This window comes from Rutilus rutilus, assembly GCF_951802725.1.
Source record: "Rutilus rutilus genome assembly, chromosome: 25".
NCBI classification, from domain to species: domain Eukaryota; kingdom Metazoa; phylum Chordata; class Actinopteri; order Cypriniformes; family Leuciscidae; genus Rutilus; species Rutilus rutilus.
Genome location: NC_140229.1, coordinates 18,589,908 through 18,610,340, shown reverse-complemented (window position 1 = coordinate 18,610,340; position 20,433 = coordinate 18,589,908).

The following is a 20,433-nucleotide window of genomic DNA, read 5'->3' as shown; positions in this document are numbered from 1 at the left end:
ATGTGTTCAATACTTATTTCCCCCACTGTATATATATTATAATAAAATGTAGAAACAGCTGTATTTTCAGACACATTTATATTGTGTGAGGAAAGGTGAGGAAATGTTTTACCAAAATATCTACCCAAAATATCCCAAACTCAGAAAGCTTACCTCGCCATTTCAGAAGACCACCACACTTACTGTTATATGCACATTTGTTTTGTGCATAATGACAAATTGTCTTTAAAGGTTTCACTGTTTAGGTCAAAACTCTTTCCCTGCAGAAGCGGAAACAGTCTGGCTTTTCTATTGATCTCCCAAGTTAACAAATCTCATTATCTGTGAAAATGATCTCTGAGATACACAGAGGAGAAAAAAAGCTGTGAGCCTTTCTTTCAACATGAGAGGGTTATTTCAAGTACTCTGTCTGGCTCTGATGAAAACCATTAGACGCAGGCCTTGTTAAGAGAAGACATGGTGTTCTGATCATTTATACCACAACAGTATGTGGTCTGCACATATTTAACTAGATTGTCTAACAAGTACACTGTCATTTTCTAATACAAAGATTGACAATTTAACTAATTGTGGGCTTTGGCGAGCTCTCTTTGACTATATGGTAGTATAACAAAGGGTCTGATAACCCTCAGCCAATTTTTGGTATGACTGACCATTTCATGATTTTAAAACCTGGTAAACAAATCTTAGCTTCTACTATTATATTACTGGGAATAAAGGTAAATGAGTAATTTCTGATACCTTTTGAACTCTGCAAATAAGAAATTCAACCCAGGCTTATTGGAAATACACGTGTGTGTTGCATTTCTGCAAAATGATACATTGCCTGCACAATTTGACACATTAGTTCAAATGACGTAGGCCTCTGCACTAATATGTATCTAATGTAGAATTAATAATTCTATATTTTTTTGTCATTAAACATCAGAGTCTGATAGATCCTCCCTCTCCCCCACCAATATGCACCAACTTCTGTTGACAACATGATTCCATAAGTGACCTCATGCAGGTTGGTTTCCATCCTATTTCTGGATCACTGTGTGAATGCAGCACACAAACACAGACGTTTGCACAATATATTTTGGCCGTAATCGCAATTGATTCTTTTTGACCTACATGATTTGGGTGAACTTTCAAAACTCACACCCCTAAAGTTATTGGAAGCTTAAAAGAACAATTATATGGCTGATTTAATTTAATTAAACTCCAGCAAGGTTAAAAAGGGTCAGCTCAAGCGCTCGCTCAAATAAATAAGTTCTAACGTAGCCATGCTAATTTAGTCTACAAGCTAATGGCACTACAAAAACCATTGAGCTACTCTCCTCTCTAGACAAGTTGTACCTATAATTGTGCTTTTTAAAGTTCTCCTTTCATCGTCCTCTCTGCCGGTGCACCTCATCTCTTTTTATCACCCTCTCGGACACCTTTCTGTTCCCACGTCTCGTCTCGGCTCGGGTCAGATGGGAGCAGCTGTCGGTGTCTAACTGGGTAACTCATTACCTGGCAGCTCTTATTGAGCCAGTGCAAAGCTGTGTTGGGATTTCTGAGGCTGACTAAAGGTTATATCAGACTGTAACCTGATAATTTGAGATGTATACACAGTGTGTCAAACACATCAAGCCTAATTAATGTTGACAGCAAGGTCAAGTGCTCATTGACAACATGCTAAAGGCTTCCTAATTGAGGAAGTGTCTGGAAAAGATAAGGATGATGACTGTACAGATGACCAATGTGATCCACAGCTTATAATAAACTATAATATAGTTCTTTTCGTGCTTTTTGTATGTCTGAGCACTGTATTGGGACATAATGGTTAAATATATGAGTTATACGTTTGAACCTTAGATGGGGTGATCCACAAGCTGTTACCTTTGTGGAAAACATTTAATACCAGATTGCTCTTGTAGTAAGTGTACTGTAAGGTGCTTTGTAGTTTCCATTCCCAGCATGCACTGGGTCATGTATAATTAATATGGTTTTACTTTGTTTTTACATAATTCTTTTTGTCTCATTTATTTGAAACTCATGTTTTGTGATGTCAGGAAGAATTTGTTTCTCTACTCAAAATCTTACAGTTGCCATGATATTTCACAAGTGTTTTTGTCTCATGAGTGTTCATGTAGCCCAATTAATATTCATGTGATTTTGTCAATCAAATGGTTTCACTTCCAAAATATGGTCCTGCATGAAATGGAAAACGATCTGAAGCAGACATTGAAAAATGTAGATGACTCTTTTAAGGTTGATACTACTTAAATAAAATCTACTGTATTATTGATTTTAAGTCATTGCAACGACACAGGTTGAATCAGAAATCGACCCCTATAGTGGACGTTATTGAGTGCACTCATTCAATCCCACAATACACCGCAATAACGAGTGTACAACCAATGTACGCTCAACGGCTGTCCGAATTCGCTCACTCCTTTTCATTCACTCCTTCAAGTGAACAGAATTTGTGGACTAATGCAGGGAATAGTGAATGAGGTTTTAGGGGGCGATTTCCAATTCAGCCACAGTGTTAGTATTTTTTGTTTAGTATGCCAGACTGGTAGATGTGAAAGTCATCTTGGGCTTATACTGACACCTACTGGTGTGGATGTCTACAGTTATTGATGCAATTAATATTTGCAGTCAGCCATGATTTGTTCAATTGTGTATGTGTCATGATCTCAACATGGCGGCCCTCATGAGATGACCTACCCCATGTAAAATAAAGCTTTAATTAGGCTATAGTGTTATGACTGGTGTTCAAAAGTGGGTCTACTCTTAATTTCATTGTCTAAAATGTTTTCATGAATACCAAAATACTGTGCACTTAATTAAAAGTGCACTTTAAAGTACATTAATAACTTGATAAATATATTCAAATGGTTACCTGCTTTTTTTTTTAGTTAAAGCAGTTAAAGTTAGTTTCAGTTTAGTTAAATAAGTTTTTTTTACTTATTACACCTGAGCACACAAATGTTCACTGACTGACATCTGAGATGCAGACATTGAAGTCTGGTTAACTTCATTTGAGGATTATTTTGTCCCAGCATCAGAGTTGGCATGACAAAACCTTTTTTTCTGCAGGATGAGCCAGGCCAAGAATGATCTTGTCCTTATGCGTACTTCGTAAATTATTCATCTCGACTCTGCATCATTCACATTCATGGCTGCTGATTGCTCTAAATGCTTTAGCCCTGGGGGCTGAACAGTCCCCTGACTGCTCACATTAATAAAAGCTAATTAATGGAAGGGTTAGGAGAGCAGTATGGGAGTAATGAATGATGGTTAAAGCTCTGATCAAATACTCGGCCATTAATTGGCTTTACAAAGTCACCCTCCACGATCACAGTATCTGCCATGTCATTGACTCTGTGCTGAACACATTACAGACTAGAAGCATAATGAGAGAACACTATTTATGTGTTTTTCTCTTTATGAGAATCAAAACTTTTTAGAAATGCATATACTATAGTGGTTACAAGTTTATTGAAAGACAAATTATATATATATATATATATATATATACACATATATATATATATATATATATATGTATATATATATATATACACACAGTATATATAAATCCTGTCTGGATTTGAAACTGCTAACTGGCTACTCCAGTAAAATGAAAAGATTTATCTGTAACTCTGTCATGGAAACTATGCATAAACCTTTATTAAACATTTATTAATCAATTAAAAATGAATTTATACCTGTATGATATGCTATACACACTGGTCCAGCGGTTTGTAAAATGGATGGATGGATGTTTCAGCTGCGGGCGCCATCTTCTGGTCAGATGGGGGAGTTCATTCAGCACGACCCTCACAGTGCATTATGGGTATTCTCTAGGCGTTGTGTGTACATTGGTTGTACACTTGTTATTGCGGTGCATTATGGGATTACATGAGTGCATTAAATAGAGCAATAGCAAACACACACCATTTTTGAGGTACAAGAACATTGTAAATACAGTATAACTGCACACTCACTTAAGTATTTTTTATTATTTATGACGTTTCAGCAGACAAGCAGCCTTTGTCAAAATGGAGAACACCATAAATATAACAAACAATTAAATGACTGCACACGATAACATCCACTATGGTTTCTGACACCACTACAAATTGCTGTTCCCTCAAATAGTGCCCTATTTAAAGGTATGGGGGCGATTTCGAACACAGCACATGACTGCAAGCGCCAATTATCGGCAATCGGTTAAATCCAGCTTCAGCTGAAGTCGAACACACCTTTTAGCCATAGACTGTAAAGAAAAATATGGACGTAGTGTCCATGACGTCACTCGTAGGTTTCTGAAGAGCATTTTTGAAGCCCAAAGTGGGCGGAGTGGGCCGTCGGCATCTTGCCAGCCGCAAGCTGAACTCCCGGATAACCGAATATTGGCAAAGAGGCAGGATTAGCTGAGCTGACGTGACGGACAGCAGACAAACGGCTTGTAGTGACAGCAGCGGCAATGCACCTGTCACTCAAGTTGTCAGGAAACGAGTGGAAGCAATATGCAGATAAAAATGTTTATTTGACAAATAAACAGTTCACGGTCAGAAAAACACAGAACACAGAAGTTGGCGAGTGGCGCAGGGACTTCGATAGGCAACCAGTCAGGTGATGTAATCCAGTGAATGGTAATCCAGAGTCCGGGAAAGTGATGAGTTGAGTCGATAGTGAAACACGGAGAATATCCAGGGAACGAAGACCACGAAGCACGCCACGGAACAGGACAGGAACCAACACAGGACAAATCACAACGATCTGACAACAGAAGATACCAGTCACTGAGAATATATACACAAGTGAAAGTGAAAACAGCTGGCGCTGATGATTGCGGTAATCAGAAGACACACCCACACTGACATACACACTCCCATTCACACACTATCACGAGACATGAAGAAGGCAGAGAATTCATGAACCGTGACAGTACCTGTCGATTGTAATCATCGATAAGAGAGTGATCCAGGATGTCCCTAGCAGGTACCCAACTTCTCTCCTCCAGACTGTAACCCTCCCAGTCCACCAAGTACTGGAATCCGCGTCCCCTCCGTCTTGAGTCCAGAATACGATTAACCGAATATGTGGGTTCCCCGTCTACGAGTCGGCAGGGGGGAACCGGGACTGGCGAATTAATGGGAGAACGAAACACAGGCTTTATTTTAGACACATGAAAGACGGGATGAATCCTCCTGTACGCCGGAGGAAGGTTAAGGCGGACTGCCACCGGACTAATGATCTTGGTGACAGTGAATGGGCCAATGAATTTGGGAGCAAGTTTATTAGAAACGGAGCGGAGAGGAATGTTCTTGGTAGAAAGCCACACTTTTTGACCAACGACGTATACGGGAGGCTTAGACCGGTGGCGATCGGCTTTAGCCTTGGTGCGCGCCCCCACTTGGAGTAGAGTCTCACGGGCTCTAGTCCAAGTGCGGTGACACCTCTGGACGAAGGCATGAGCGGAGGGGACCGCGACTTCGGATTCCAGACTAGAAAAAATTGGTGGCTGGTAACCTAAACTACACTCAAACGGAGATAGGCCTGTGGACGACACTGGTAACGTATTGTGGGCGTACTCCACCATTGACAGTTGTTGGCTCCATGAGGAAGGATTCCTGGAGACCAAACATTGCAACACTCTTTCCAAATCTTGTAATAAAATCTAGCGCAATATGGGGCCAGGGTCTCGAAGGGACAGGCAGCGGTTGAAGTAACCCATCTGGAGGTCGATTGGAAGTCTTACCAGTGGCACATACCGAGCAAGCCAAAATAAAACTGTGAATATCATGAGCCATAAGTGGCCACCAGAATCGTTGCTTGACCAAAAAACTAGTGCGATTAACTCCTGGATGACAAGCCACATTGGAACAATGCCCCCACTGAATAACGTCTGACCGTAATCCCTCCGGCACAAATAACCGATTCGGTGGGCAACCGGGCGGAGGTGTTACCCCTTCTAAGGCCGTCTTGACCTTCGATTCGACCTCCCATGTGAGTGTGGAGACAAATAGGGTCTCAGGTAAAATGCACTCGGGAGTAGACTGGCGTTCGGAATGGTCAAAAATATGCGACAAAGAATCGGGTTTGATGTTCTTGGAACCCGGGCGGTACGAAAGAGAAAAATCAAAACGACCGAAAAAAAGTGCCCACCGAGCCTGCCTGGAGTTCAATCTTTTGGCGGTTCTAATATATTCCAGGTTCTTGTGATCGGTCCAGACGATAAAAGGTACCCCCGACCCTTCTAACCAGTGACGCCATTCTTTACAACGCTAACTTGACTGCCAACAACTCTCTGTTACCAATGTCGTAATTACGTTCGGCAGGGGATAGACGATGAGACAAAATCACGCAGGGATGCATCTTGTCATCTGTGGAAGAACGTTGGGATAGCACTGCGCCTACCCCCACCTCTGACGCGTCGACCTCCACCACAAACTGACGTGAAGGATCAGGGGCTATAAGGATGGGGGCTGAAACAAAGCGGCCTTTCAGTTTGGTAAACACAGCCTCGGCTGTGTGTGACCACCTGAACGTAGTTCTGGGGGAGGTCAAGGCAGTCAGAGGTGCGACTAGTTGGCTGAAGTTGCGAATAAAATGCCGGTAGAAGTTGGCGAACCCCAGAAACCTCTGTAGGGCCTTACGGGAATCTGGACTTGGCCACTCTACCACAGCCTTAACCTTCTCAGGATGTTAAAAGCAGTCTTCCATTCATCCCCCTTCCTTTACGTAAGTCCAACTTTGTGAAGACCGATGCTCCCTGCAACCTCTCGAAAGCTGAAGACATCAACGGCAAAGGATAGGTATTCTTTACCGTGATGTTGTTCAGCTCTCGGTAGTCAATACAAGGTCTCAGGGATCCATCCTTCTTCCCCACAAAGAAGAACCCCGCCCCCGCTGGAGAAGAGGAAGGCTGGATGAACCCAGATGCTAGAGAATCAGAAATGTATTTCTCCATGGCCTCCCTCTCAGGAATAGAGAGTGAGTATAACTTGCCCTTAGGCGGAGACTTACCTGGCATTAAGTCTATGGCACAGTCGTAGGGATGTGGAGGGAGAGAAGCAGCACGGGACTTACTGAACACTTCCTTCAGGTCCTGGTACTCGACGGGCACGTTAGATAAATCCCCTGCCTCCTCCTGCAACACAGAAACAGGTACAGACGGACAAGCAGACGTAAGACAAGACTCATAACACTGTGTACTCCATGGAGCAATGGAGTGTAGGCGCCAATCCACCCGGGGATTATGTTCGGTGAGCCAGGGGTGTCCAAGGACTATGGGAGCTAATGGTGAATCCATGAGAAAAAATGAAATACTCTCTGTATGGTTACCGGAAGTAATGAGTGTGATGTGATCAGTAGCGTGTGAAACATTGGGAAGCTCCAGTCCATTGAGTGCGTGAACGGATATCTTGTGAGTGAGTGAACAGGAATCTGAAGTCTCTGAACGAGCTTACTGTCAATAAAGTTCCCTTCAGCTCCTGAAAAGCGTGAGTGCTGGTTGCCCATCTTAGTCTTACCGGGAGGAGCGTGGACGATGGTGATGAGGTCTTCCTGGCGGAGATCCCACCCGATAGTAGCCTCAGATTTACTATCGGGTTTGGCCTTTTACCGGGCAGGTGTTACTGAAATGGCCCACTCCCCCGCAGTAAAGGCAGAGTCCTTGGGATCTCCGCCTCTCCTTCTCCTCCCGAGAAAGCCGAGCCCTACCCACCTGCATGGGCTCGTGATCGTTGTTTTGGCTGACCGTGTCCCTGCCGCTGGTCTGTGGAGCTTCCATGCCACCAGGCAATCGGTTCAAAGGACCCCGACGCTCCATCCTGGAGATGCGTCCATCCACTCTAAGAGCCAGCTCGATGAGTCCGTTTAAACTTGTAGGAAGATCCAACATGTAAATCTCCTTCTGGACACGGTCAGCCAGCCCACGCAGGAACATGTCCCACTGCGCTTCCGCGTTCCATTGGCACTCAGCCGCCAACGTGCGGAATTTGATCGTCTAATCCGAGACAGAGCGATCTCCTTGCTCCAGGTCGGCGAGAAGTCTTGCCGCCTCTCTTCCCGCCATCGACCGATTGAACACACGCTTCATCTCTTCGGCGAGTGCCTGGAACGAGGCGCAGCAAGGATCTTGATTCTCCCACACCGCCGTTCCCCATAGTGCCGCTCTTCCAGTCAACAGAGTTAAGACGAATGAGTTCTCAGATGTTGGAGCTGTTGGGTGAGCTCGGACACCTGCGCCACTAATGTTTGTACCGCCCGTCCTGTGTTGTTGATGCTCAACTCCTGCGAATCCATCCGAGCGATACTGCGATTGATGAATTCCTCAAGACTGCTGGTCGCGGGGCTTCCTGCTGCTTCCATAGTCAGGTCAGATCGTAATGTCAGGAAACGAGTGGAAGCAATATGCAGGTAAAAATGTTTATTTGACAAATAAACAGTTCACGGTCAGAAAGACACAAAACACAGAACACAGAAGTTGGCTGAAACAGCAGAAGTCTGAATTTTTTTTTAATAATCTGCTGTAAAGTTGGCCATATTAAAGGTGGGATCAGTAGTTTTTGAAAAACACTTTTGGCCAATGTTGATATTTTAAAATTACCAAAACAAACACTCCCCTACCTCAAAATGATCTCACCCTTAATTTGATAGCTCCACCCCACACTTTCGTACGTGACCGTAACCCAGGCAACGACTACGGCGGAATCTGCAGTACCTGCCCACCGAGGGTAAGTGAAAGCATTGTCTTACTATGGTAATACATGTTGAATGTGTTTTAGTAGTAATGTGTTTTTTTAACACGTCAATGTTTCTGCTCCGTTTTACGTGGAAGACGACGCTTACCCACAAAGTTATCAAGATCAACTCGATAGCACGAGCAGGACAGACATAGTAACAAATATATTGCAACTATAACAAGATTAGGAGGTTATATCGAACACTAAATGAGGAACCAAAGGAAACAAACATTAGGAGTATATTATCTTACTTTTCAGACAAACTTTGGGAATCGATGCTTGAAACAGACAGTGGAGGAGGTTTAAACGCGCCAGGCTTATATGTGTCGTTTTCATAGCTGAATCGAACGACAATAATATCGCAAATGAAAAAACAAGCAAAGATGACACACAAGCATATTCAAGCAATGGCCAGCATATATTAGCTCTGTGAAACAAAGCTAAACAATGTTACTCATCTATCAAGAAGAAATAAAAGCAAACTCTGCGTCCGATGTCAGGCCTTTCCGCTCCTTGAGTTCTCTCCAGCGCTGGTAAGCTTCTCCGATATTAACGTGAGTTCTACCTTTTGCCTGATCGTAAGCCTTCTTTTTAATTTTAAGTTCCGCGGACATTTTCCTTTTTTCATTTTTTTTAATCTCTCTCTTTCTGTTGTCGTCCGGCTAATGTCTGTGCTGTGTGCACTGAGCGCTCTCTCCTCCCCATCATTAGTAGACACGCCCCTTACTGCTGATTGGTTACAAGTGTGTTTTGGTAGTCAGTCCAACACAGTTTTCAAAAGTGTTTTTCAAAAACAACTTATCCCACCTTTAACATGGCATAACAAGTAAGGCCTGCTCAATCGGTCCAACGACAGTTTTCGATAAGCGGGTGAAGGTTTACAGTTGTAGGCTGCAGTTTAACAAAACCACCCTTGCTGTTGTTAAAAAGTACCCATGTAGCCCCTACAGTCACCTATATAACAACTTAAAGCCCAAACAATAACCAGAGGTTATGGCTAGTGCATTAAGATAATGCCGCTTCAATGCTTGCTATTACCTCACTAGTATTTTTATCTAGCCCCCTATAGTAATGCGATTGCATAACAAGTTAGTTAAAGTCAAGCAGTTAGTCAGGAATCTAGAATCTCACGAGATGTGCCCCATGCTCCATCTAACCTGAGATCTAGTATGTACTTAACTGGATGCAGCTTTGCGGTAACAATGGATACTACGTAATCTACTAAAGTTAATAATTTCAGAGTAAGTCAGAATAAATTCAAATGTAACAATTTATTCAGGAAATACATAATGCTGAGTGTCTGAAAGATTTCAGCTTACACTCCAGAGACGTCCTCAAGCATTTAAGCATTACGGTCCGATCTCAGTTCAAATCGAGCCCAGTTGAGACATTTCCTTATATACTCAGACCAAGAAAGAAACCTAAACATATGCTAACAATGGGAATTTGCATAAATCACTGTCTCCAGAGTTTACTCCTTTTGGAAGCAGGATGCTATTTGCATGAAAGACCCACCCTCCTCTGAAAGCAAGATGTCTCTAAACTCTTAAAAACTTTATTACCTTTTGGTTTACTTCTTTGGGGATTTGTACCAGTCGCATTGAGACATTCCAAATGATACCAGACATGTATAGTGTTGTATGATAATTGTTCACATTATACCATATAGATTTGATTTGTGGGTGAATTTTGGTGATCTCAGCATGAGGGAGAGAAGGAACGGGGGAATGGGGGGTCAAGGGAAAGAGATGTAGATTAGGATGATACTGAGGTGAGACTTGCGTCTCGAATGGTGATGCTGATTTCACAAGAGAGAGTTCAAATGTTAATATCCTAAAACATCGTTTGTCTTCGTGGGGAGTGGTCGTTCCTCAACCAGACTGCCCGGCATTTTATAATTTCTCAAGTCTTACAGGGGTATATAGGATTGACTCTCTTTTGGAGCCTGTCTCTAGTAGCCAGTCGATGAATGGCAGTTTAAGTCACTTCCATGTTGGATTCAAGAGAGAAGGTTGCCACTTGCTTTTAGCTCATAACTGACTCTACCACTGAAGCGTGAATCATTTTTGGTTATGTCTGATTTGAAATAGAAATGCTTGTGTAATGTATAATTTAGGTTTGTGAGACTTACATTATATTAGACAATGTACTGTACTAAATATATATATTTCATAGACAATGTTTAAATTGACATGCAGCTCATGCATGCTCATTACCAGATTTCAGAGTTTTATTCTAAGAACATTGTTTGCAGTTTGTATGTTAACATATTTCGGGATTCTGTTTGGTTGCCACTTATTCCCCTAGTAAAATATTAAGCAAATCAGCTGAGAATCACTATAATATAAATTAACAGAATAACAAGAAAAAATAATAACGAGGTATGTGTCAGTTCGCTAATTAAAGGTGCCTCAAAGAACTGTGAGATCGCACCCTTTATGGCAATTACATTTTTCTACATATAGCCTACCGTAAGGGCCTCTTTCTTGTCTAATTTTCTCAACATCCAATATCCGCTAAAGAGCCTAATTACTCAGCATAACCTATGAGACATTTTCAAATGAGAAATCAAGTCCGCACCACCTAAAAATGTGTGTTTCAGTATAGCTTAAGTGTTTGTCATACCCTCTTAGTCACTATGACGTGTATACAATCTCTAACGACCAATAGGAGCATAGCTGTTATACTGCCAATGCTTCATGTGGGTCAAGACACATATATCATGTTTTAGTCAGTCTCAGTCCATGGGGATTCAGTTTTTTATCCTCTGGAATCTAGCGGATAAATCAAACCTCTCAAGTCTTTCAGTCGACACTTCCTCTTGTGAAGATTGTTGTAAAGCAGCTGTTTGCCACTAGTCAAAGGTTTAGACCCTTTTTTTGTATAGAGGTCTTTCTTGACATTTCAATCTCTGCTATAAAACGTTGTCGTGCCATGATGATAATTACTGCCGCCATCCCCCGAAGGCACCTTTGGTCGTTCCAGTGCACTACTAGAAACAAGTTTTTACTGACCTGTCAGAGCAATGTGCATAACTCTGTCATGCAGACAGCATATCTCTATCATAGAATATTTTAGTGTTTTCCCACCCACCTGCAAAGATAATGTTTGCTCTAGTGATTGTGTATGTTGTCCTTTCCTGGGGACGACAAACCTGTCAGATGTTGATTTGATTTTCTACATTTGCTGCTCTTTTGCCTATTCTGGTCCACCCATTTCAGCCTGCTGGGGCTCAATATTTCTGTCAAAAGCCCATCTGCCCACTGAGCTGGGTAATTTCCAACCTATTGAGTTCTTCCTCAATGTCACCTTTTTGTATCGGCTTTATTAGCCGCATGCATGTTTCACGTCTCCATAATAGAGCACCTAATATAATATTGTTCAAGAATTCAGCACTCAGGGACTCCAATTTAAAAGTGACAGAAATGTTCACACAGTTATTTAAATGAGTGCTTTCATTGAAATATGCCACAATTTTGACCAAAAGCCAGAGTACAGCTCTGCCACACTAACTAAAATATGTTCTAAGAACGTTTTTCTAACGTTCACTTTGTTATAAAATGTTATTTTTGAACATTCTTTATAATGTTTTATAAATGTTATGTGAATGTTAAAGAAACGTTCCATTTGATCATTCTGCAAACATTATAGTAACGTTACTTTTGAATGTTCTCGAACATTCTGAAACAAGTAGTAACATTAAAAATTCTCAAAATTTTAACATTATCTATACATCATTCTGAAATGTTTTAGTTCGTCTAACGTTTTTTTTAAAGACCAAATAACTTTGATTGAATATTCTATTATTAATGTTACTGGAAGAAACTTTGCTCATAACTTTAAGAGAACCTAGCCAGAACATTAGCTAAAGTTCTGAGAATGTTTCCTGTCAGCTGCCTCACTGTCAACATTTTTTACAAGGCAGCATCGTATGGCCATGAAATCTATGTGATTTTTCTATGATGGATCAACTCGTAAAAACAGATTCCAAAATGTAAAATGGTTTGAAAATGACAACTTAATTTTCCCCAAAGCTGCCCGTGTCAGTAGCCCCAAAATCTGGCAGTATAGTTGACACCATATCTTGGCCTCAGTGTATATTCTCTAATCAGCCACTTTTGTCTGTCTGAACTCCCTCAGGTTTTCAGGATGGTGCTACTGCATGGATTAGACAATTACTATAATCCCTGTATTCTAGTTGCTTAGCAATATGAGATATTGAAAAATATTGTTAACAAACTTGAGTTTTCCCTTACTACAGAGTGTAGTGTGCATGTGCTAAATTAATAATTTTGTATCTCTAAATAGATATCAGCATTTAAGGGAAAGTAACCTAAGCAAATGGATTTCATTTATTTTTCATAGATGTTTTAGCATAATATCAGTAAAATACTTTAGCAAGAGTGTTGTATAGAATATCAGTGTCAGGGTCCGGGTGAGGAAGGAGACAAGCCAAGCGAAGTACCAAAATAACAAAGGTTTTTTTAAACAGGAGGTTACTCAAAACAAACAAGAAACAGTGTGCTGGTACACAAACAATAACCGACACAGACATGAGTGAGAAGGGGAACTAAATACACAGATAATGAACACAAGACAGGTGATGCAAATGATGGTAACGATGAGCAGGTGGGTAATTGAGGGAGTGAGTTCAGGTGTGGAGACAAGGAGGATTCTGGGAACTGTAGTGAACAGGACGAAGACAGACGGTGAATGTGACAATCAGCAAACTGCTAGTGTGGTATTGTTTTTTATAGAACACTTCTATAATCTGATAAAGTGAATGAGAAACTTTTTTGGGTTCCGTAAGTAAAAATCCCATTCATTTTCTCCGTAATAGATTTTTAATGATAATAATTAAATACAGACCTACATGGTTAAATAACCTTTATGCTTTTGTTGAAACCATCAGCCTGCACTATTTCAGCTTTTTTTTTTCATCAGCGGATTTCCTGGTGAAAAACTACATTACCGATGATCCTGCAGCGAAATCTCCACCAATCAGAGAATTGTGACAAGCAAATCACGCCCAAAAACTGCTTTAGTGCTCACTCAATCCAATGAAACACCGCGAATGACATAGTCAGTTTCCCTATATGCTTTTAAACTACTTAAATATTTATGTATGTATGTGTATACTACAATTAACGTAAAATATATTGTTTTTATAAAGATAATCAAAAATGTTTTATATTTATCCATCGTTTTTATTCAGATTATGTCGTTCACAATACTTAATAGGATTGTGGTTATTTCCTCATTAAAGCCGTCAAGTACTCATTCTCTTACCTTTGGACAGTTGGTTGATGCCAAAGAACGTCTCGGTTACTAACGTAACCTCAGTTCCCTGAGATGAGGGAACGAGTATTGGGTAAGGCTAGCTTACGCTATGGGAAAAATCCTTTTCTCGAGAATATTGAAGCCAAATCTTTAAAACGCAGTGCAGCTGCACAGCATACACAGATGAGCAGCGAGCGCGGCCATTGGCTGTGCTGCGGCAACTGCACAAACTTATTGCGAGGTGGCTCAGATGCGCAAACCAATCAGGTCGCTTCGCACCCTGGCACGTCAGAGCCCGCCAGAATGGGCGTGGCTTATAGCTATATAAGCACCCATTATTTTCCAAGGACCTCGGGTTTAATCGACTGAATTCAGTTCAATTCAAATTTATTTGACTAGCGTCCTGAGATAACAACAGAAAAGCAGATGGGAAATAATTATAGCATAGCTGCTGTTCATAATATTAATGCATTCGATCTGATTCAACTGTAGTATAAAAGGTAAGTATTATGTGAATGCTTGGCTAAAGAGATGCGTCTTTAATCTAGTTTTAAACTGGGACAGCGAGTCTGAGCCTCGAACAATATCAGGAAGGCCATTCCAGAGTTTAGGAGCTAAATGTGAAAACGCCCTCCCTCCTTTAGTGGACTTAGATATCCTAGGAATGACCAGAAGCCTCGAATTTAGTGATCTTAAGGAGCGCGATGGATTGTAGGGCGATAGAAGTTCTGTTAAATACCCAGGAGCTAAATAATTTAGGGCTTTATAGGTCAGTAGTAATACTTTGTAATTGATACGGAACTTAATAGGTAACCAGTGTAGAGATGATAGAATTGGTGTTATATGATCATATTTTCTTGACCTAGTAAGAACTCTAGCAGCTGCATTTTGGACTAACTGTAGCTTGTTTATTGAGGATACAGGACAACCAGCTAGTAAAGCATTACAGTAATCTAGTCTCGAGGTCATGAATGCATGAACTAACTTTTCTGCATCAGAAACAGATAGCATGTTACGTAGCTTAGCAATGTTTCAAAGGTGGAAAAGGCTGTTCTTGTAACATATGAAATATGACTTTCGAAAGACAAGTTGTGGTCTAGTATAACACCCAGGTCTTTTACTGTAGTGGATAAAGTAACAGGACATCCTTCTAAATTAAAGTTGTATTGTAAGAGGTTTTGTGGGCAGTTTTTTGGACCAATAAGTAATACCTCCGTTTTATCTGAATTTAATAGCAAAAAATTACACGTCATCCAGTATTTTATATCTTTAACACACTCTGTCGATTTAGATAATTTAGTGTTTTCATCTGGTCGTGATGAAATATATAATTGAGTGTCATCAGCATAACAGTGGAAATGAATTCCATGTTTTCTTATAATATTACCAAGTGGCAGCATATATTGTAACGGTGGTGGGCCCCAAAAGACAGATCAAATCAACAATTCAATACCATGTTATATTTTATATATTTTAACTCACTGTTCGGGTGCCAGACAGGAAATAGGCCTGTCAAAAATGAACCCAGGATAGCATAAAGCACCACCTGATTACATATAACAATCAAAAATGTACATAGTCTTAAGTTCTCTCACCAACTCTTTAATGGGCACAAAAAAAAACAAAAAACATTTTAACAGTTTTCAGTGTCAAAATTTTATGAGCAATTAAATTATATTAAAAAAAAACAACATCTCCAAATACATCTGTTCAGAATAGAACATCTGTGGAGAGAACAAAATTATAATAATTGTACAACAATATTAAACCCCACTACTTCTTTTTGGTACTTTTTTCTTCAAACATACATGGAAAATATACAAGCTGCGAACCCGTGCATATACGTCACATCTTATAGTAACAGCTTTTTGGCAACAGTCGATTCACAGGCCCATTCGTTTCAAATTTGTCCATGCACAAAAACACAATAAATCAGCAGGTAGTAGTAGAAAAGGGGCAAAGTAACTAAACACCAAAATATATTTCAGTCAAATATACACATCAGAAGTGCGTGTTTGAGTGCGGGTGTAATTATGTGTGACGTTCCACGTGCGTCTCAGAAAGCGTGTTGGAATGTTTGTGTGTGGTAATGGCTTTGCGGCACTGACCCAAATATAGCAGATCGCAAGGTCTCTGAAAAATGTCTGAGGACCGCCGTGGACTCTGTGGTGATCCTTTATCCGACCCGCTTTCCTATTCGGACGGCTGAGTGTACACGGTATGTGAAAGTGCGTTGTGCCAGGTCACGGACTTAATGAAGTCAGTCCGTCTGGAAGCATCCAGCGGCAGGAACACTAGTCCCAATCCAAACGGCAACTCAAAGCTTTTTTTCCTCCTCTCACGGAAACTGCATATACTTGTGACGTCTCTCCCAGGCAGGTCAATTTCTCGCACCGAAGCACGAAACGTCTGCACATTCCTCGAACAAAACACCACATTCTTCGAACAAGCAACACACACTTCCCCATTACCCGTTCCCTTCCGCTCACAATTCCCCTCCTTAAATAGTTTTTCACACTGATTATCCTCTTCTGATTGGTTAAAAAAAAAAAAAAAAAAGAGTGGCTAATGGATTCCGTTCTGCCACAATATATTGAGAATAGCAGAGGGCCTAACACAGATCCTTGCGGCACTCCATAGTTTACTGACGTTATCTTCAATTTTTCCCCATTTAAACAGACAAAATGGTAGCGGTCTGAAAAGTACGATCTAAACCAGCTTAATGCCTGTCCATGAACACCAGTGTAGTTTTGTAGTCGATCTAAGAGTATTTTGTGATCTATAGTGTCGAACGCAGCGCTAAGATCGAGTAAAACTAGTATTGAGATACAGCCTTGGTCAGAAGCTAGAAGTAAATCATTTGTAATTTTAACGAGCGCAGTTTCTGTGCTATGATGCGGCCTGAATCCTGACTGAAATTTTTCATAGATATCATTTTCTTGCAAGAAAGAGCACAATTGAGCGGACACAACTTTTTCTAGTATTTTAGACATAAATGGAAGATTTGAAATGGGTCTGTAATTTGCTAGGTTATTATGATCTAATTGTGGTTTCTTAATGAGAGGTTTTATAACTGCCAACTTGAATATTCTTGGAACATGACCTAAAGATAAAGACGAGTTAATAATATTGAGAAGAGGCTCTTCCACTACAGGTAACACTTCTTTCAGTAGTTTAGTGGGTATTGGATCTAATAAACATGTTGTTGGTTTAGATGCAATGATACGTTTATTATACATACGTTGATAATGATACGTTTATTATACACCATGACATTAGCCATTCATTTAGAGCAAATAATCTACTGAACCTTTCATGTCCTAGTCGGCACGTGGGAAGCGGTCCAGACACGATGACCGTTGTTTCAGGCGATGTGCTGCGTACCGTCTCGATCAGGCTCCTGTAGTCCTGTAGATCTAATAAACATGTTGTTGGTTTAGATGCAATGATACGTTTATTTAACGTTTATTGGGGTGGTAGTGGTGCAATGGATAAAACACATGCCTTTGGTGTGAGAGACCCGGGTTCGAATCCACTGTGAGACACCAATGTGTCCCTGAGCAAGACACTTAACCCCTAGTTGCTCCAGAGGCGTGCGACCTCTGACATATATAGCAATTGTAAGTCGCTTTGGATAAAAGCGTCAGCTAAATGAATAAATGTAAATGTAAATGTTAGCTCTTCCTGTCCTATAGTTGTAAAGCGGTGTAGTTGTTCTTGAGGGGCGATAATTGAGGCTGAATCATAAGACACCATTAAAGATTGTACATTTACAATTGTGTTTCTGATGCTTTCTATTTTCTCAGTGAAGAAATTCATAAAATCATTACTACACTGTAACGGAATATTTTGCTCAGGTGATGTCTGTCTATTTGTTAGTCTAGCCATGGTGTTTATTAAAAACCATGGATTATTTTGGTTATTTTCTATTAGTTTGCGGAGATGCTCAGCCCTGGCTGCTTTTAGGGCCTTTTTATAATGTGGCATACTGTCTTTCCACGTGATTCTAAAGACCTCTAAATTAGTTTGTTTCCATTTACGCTCTAAATTACGAGTTTCTCTCTTGATAACATGCTGTTGTACCATGGTGCTTTAGTTTTGTCTCTAACCTTTTTTAATCTAATTGGTGCAACAATGTCTAATGTACTAGAGAAAATGGTGCTCATAGTGCTAGTCATTTCCTCTAGTTCATCTGTGTGTTTGGGTTCACTGAGCAGCTAAGATAGATCAGGTAAGCTATTTGAGAATCTATCTATAGTGGTTGGAAGGATTGTTCTGCCTGGTCGATAACGTGGCGCAACATGACACATTTCAGCAGTACGTAGTATGCAAGTTACCATGTAATGATCAGTGACATCATCACTTTGCGGTATAATATCTATATCGGTTGGATTGGTTCCATGTGATATAATTAAATCTAGTGTATGATTAAGACGATGAGTGGGACCAGTGACGTTTTGCTTGACCCCAAAGGAGTTTAATAAATCTGTAAACGCAGCCCCTAACGCATCATTTGTGTTATCTACGTGTATGTTAAAATCTCCAACAATTAATGCTTTATCGACATTGACCAATAGATCTGAGAGAAAGTCTGCAAACTCTTTTAGGAAATCAGCATAGGGCCCTGGAGGTCTATATACAGTAGCCAAGGCTAGAGATAATAGGGATTTCTTTCTTACATCTAAGAGCGTAATATTTAGCACAAGTACTTCAAACGAATTAAACCTGTGACCTGTTTTCTGAGTAACATTAAGAATATCTCTATAGATTGTTGCAACACCGCAGCCACGACCAATCAGACGGGGCTCATGCTTATAACAGTATCCTGGTGGAGTAGACTCATTAAGACCGAAATAATAATTTGGTTTAAGCCAGGTTTCAGTAAGGCAAAGTACATCGAAACTATTATCTGTGACCATTTCATTTACAATAACCGCCTTAGGTGTGAGCGATCTAATGTTTAGAAGACCTAGCTTTAGAAATGGTTTTTGTTCACTAATATTGAGATTTTCTGGTTTAATCACAATTAGATTTTTCCTAGATCCTACAGTAGATTTAATGTTTGACCTCACTAAACGAGGAATAGACACAGTTTCTATATAATGTTCTACATTGGTACTTATATCAATTAAGTTGGGACAGCAAAGACTGTGATTTGGACTTTGACTTACTAGTCATATGGTGTGTAACGTCTTGGAGATGTTGTCCGACAGAAGAGCCGCTCCGATTCTGCTGGGGTGAAGGCCATCAGCACGGAAGAGCCTAGGTCGCTCCCAGAACAGATTCCAATTATTTACAAAGAGCAGTTTCTGTTCATTACACCATGACATTAGCCATTCATTTAGAGCAAATAATCTACTGAACCTTTCATGTCCTAGTCGGCACGTGGGAAGCGGTCCAGACACGATGACTGTTGTTTCAGGCGATGTGCTGCGTACCGTCTCGATCAGGCTCCTGTAGTCCTTCTTCAGAACCTCCGTCTGCCGCAGCCTGATGTCGTTCGTTCCCGCGTACAGCGCGACAGCTCCGACACGCTCGTCACCATTTAGGATTTCGGGAACCTGCGCAACTACATCAAGAACACAAGCACCAGGAAAGCAGTGAGTGCGCACCTTCTCCGGGTGGAGATCTCGAAGACCGGGAGGGGCGGAGAGGTCCTTGCTCTGGTCCTGGCTCGCGTCTTCCGCTGTGGAATCACCCAGGGTCCATGGTGTTGTGTCGGTGCCGGAGTGAATGAAACCAGGGATGCTCGGGTCCTGTGCAGAGAAACACACGGAGTAGACGAGGTCGGAGTCAAAAAGTTACTAACCACTGACTTGTGAGCAATCGGCGCGTGATGTTTCAAGCGCTGATCGCCGATCCCGCAGCTCGGCTTGCCTCTCTAGTAGGTCACAGATCTGCTTCTCCACGGACTCCAGCTCTAACTGCACCGAATGCAGCTCGAACATGTCCTCACCTGCACTCAAAGGTAACGTTAGACACACATCCGAATCCGATATATTCGTCATTATAGCAGATGAACAATAAATTAGCAGTGATACTACCAATATCACTACTAATTTAGGACTGAAATCCTGGATAGAACCTGTAAATAAGACGATCGATAGGCGAGACCACGCGTGCAATGCTAGCAGGCTAAGGCTAGTAGCGGAAGTTCGGAAAGTTGGATATAAGTAGCGATATCAAAGCAATCTGATTGTTTTTTATAAAGAATAGTATCAGAGATATGTTCACACGCTGTAAAAATTTAAAATTTCCGTTTATAAATAAATGTGAAAGAAGAAATCAAGGATTATGAATCAATTCGACGGACCTCCAAACACAAACAACACGCTTAGTCGTGACGCATGCGCAGATCCTCACAAATTATGTGATGTTGATCGACTGAAGCGATCCCCTGATCAAAGCACAGAAGCAC